Raw genomic sequence first — 2,483 nt, forward strand, 5'->3', positions numbered from 1 at the left:
TATTGATATTGACAATATTAGAAGATTCTTTTAGCAATATCTTTAACAAGTACTGTTAATGAAAGGTTAGAATATACTTAATATATTTATATTGAATGTGCCATAATGTCATATTCAAAAGGTACAATTAGTTGAAACTTTATTGTATACCAATAAAGAAAATTTTAGAGTTTTTGAATAATAAATAACAATAGCATAATAATGACTACTAATTAATGTTTTAATTATACTAATAATGACAAGTTAAAAAGGAATTATCAATGAAAACTTTAATATGTTCTAGTAATGACAAGTTAAAAATATACGGTTAATGACACTTTTTAGGGACAACTAATAAAAAATGTAACGTACACTAGTAATGATTATGGTATTAAAGATAATTCTAACAAGTGCTATTAATGACAAGTTTACGATATACCAACAACGACAAGTTTAGAAGATTCTTTTAATAATATGTACTAAGCGTGACAACTTTAGAATATACAAAGTTATACAAGTTTGGAAGCTACTATTAATGTGTACTAATTATGAAAGTTGAGAATATACTATTATGGGTAAGTTTATAATATACTAATAATGACAAGTTTAAAAAGTACTATTAATGGTAAGTTTAATGTATAGTAATAATGATACGTTAAGAATATAGTTATAATGACAAGTATAGAACATACTAATAATGACAAGTTTACAAGATACTGTTAATTATAGAACCTACTAATCATGATCAGATTAAAGTTGCTATCAATGATAACTTTAATGTGTACTATTAATGAAAAGTTTAGAATATACTAATAATGAAATTTTAGAATATTCTATTAATGATAAGTTTATAATATACAAGTAAGGACAAGTTCAGAAGGTACTATTAATGATAACTTTAATATGCACTAATAATGGCAGTTGTAGAGAATATTGATAATAACAAATATTAGAAAATATTATGAAAATTAATAACATACTATTATGGGTAAGTTTATAATATACTAATAATGACAGGTTTAGAAAATACTATTAATGGTAAGTTTAATGTATATTAATAGTGATACGTTAAGAATATACTTATAATGACAAGTTTAGAACATACTAATAATGACAAGTTTACAAAATACTGTTCATGATAACTAATATTAATAGTGATAATTATAGAACATACTAATAATGATCAGATGAATGATAATATCAATGATCATTCTAATGTGTACTATCAATGACAAGTTTAGAATATACTAATGATAGTTTTAACATGTACTAATCAAAAAGTTTAAAGGTATTTTTGATAAGGCATGTTTACAATATACAAATGATATCAAGTTAAGAAGGTAATATTTGTAATAACCTTAATGTGTACTAATAATGACAAGTTTAGAATATACTAATGATGATGTTTAGAAAGTACTCTTAATGTGTACTATTAATACTAGAATATACAAGTAATGACAAGTTTAGAAGATACTACTAATAATAACTTTAATATGTATCAATAATGACAGGTTTATAATATACTAATAAAGAAAAGTTTAGAATACACTAATGCTGACAAGTTTGGAAGGCACTATAATTGATCAGTTTAATGTATACTAATAATGACAAGTTTATAATGTACTAACAATGTCAAATTAAGAAGATGCTATTAACTATAACTTTAATGAGTCCTAATAATGACAAGATTAGAATATACTAGTAATGACATATATGAAAGATAGAACGAATGATAACTTTAACATGTACTAATAATCACAGGTTTAGAATATACCTAAAATGACATTTAGAAGATACTGTTAGAGGTAACTTTAATGTTTAGAAATAATGACAAGTGTGGAATGTACTAATAACGATAAGCTAAGAAGGTTCTACTAATATTAACTTTATTTTGTACTAACAATAACTAGTTTAGAATATAAATTTACAAAGTACTATTAATAATAACTTTAATGTGTATTAATAAAGACAACATTAAGGTGTAATAATCCAATAATGACAGGTTTAGAATATAATGATAATGAGTTTAGAATATATTAATAATAATAAGTTTAGAATATACTAATAATGAAAGTTTAGAATATCCGAACAATGACAACTTTATAATGACAATCTTAGAGGCACTATTAATTATAACTTTAATGAGTACTAATAATCACAAGCTTACACTATTTTAATAAGGATATGTTTATAAGGTCATATTAATGAAGACGTTAATATGTAGTAATAATGATAAGTTTGAAGTATATTAGTAATGCAGAGTTTAGAAAATACTAAAAATAGCAAATTGGAAGTTGCTATTAATGATAACTATGATACGTACTAATAATAAGTTTTCAATACTCTAACAATGACATGTTTAGAGTATACTAATAATAAGTTTAGGATCTACAAATAAAGATCGAGGAAGTACTATTAATGATAACTTTAATGTGTACCAACAATGAGATGTTTAGGGTATACTAAAAATGGCAGTTTTAGAAACTGTTAATGATAACTAATGA

This window comes from Oratosquilla oratoria, chromosome 6, assembly GCF_046742065.1.
Source record: "Oratosquilla oratoria isolate Oo_2021 chromosome 6, ASM4674206v1, whole genome shotgun sequence".
NCBI classification, from domain to species: Eukaryota; Metazoa; Arthropoda; class Malacostraca; order Stomatopoda; family Squillidae; genus Oratosquilla; species Oratosquilla oratoria.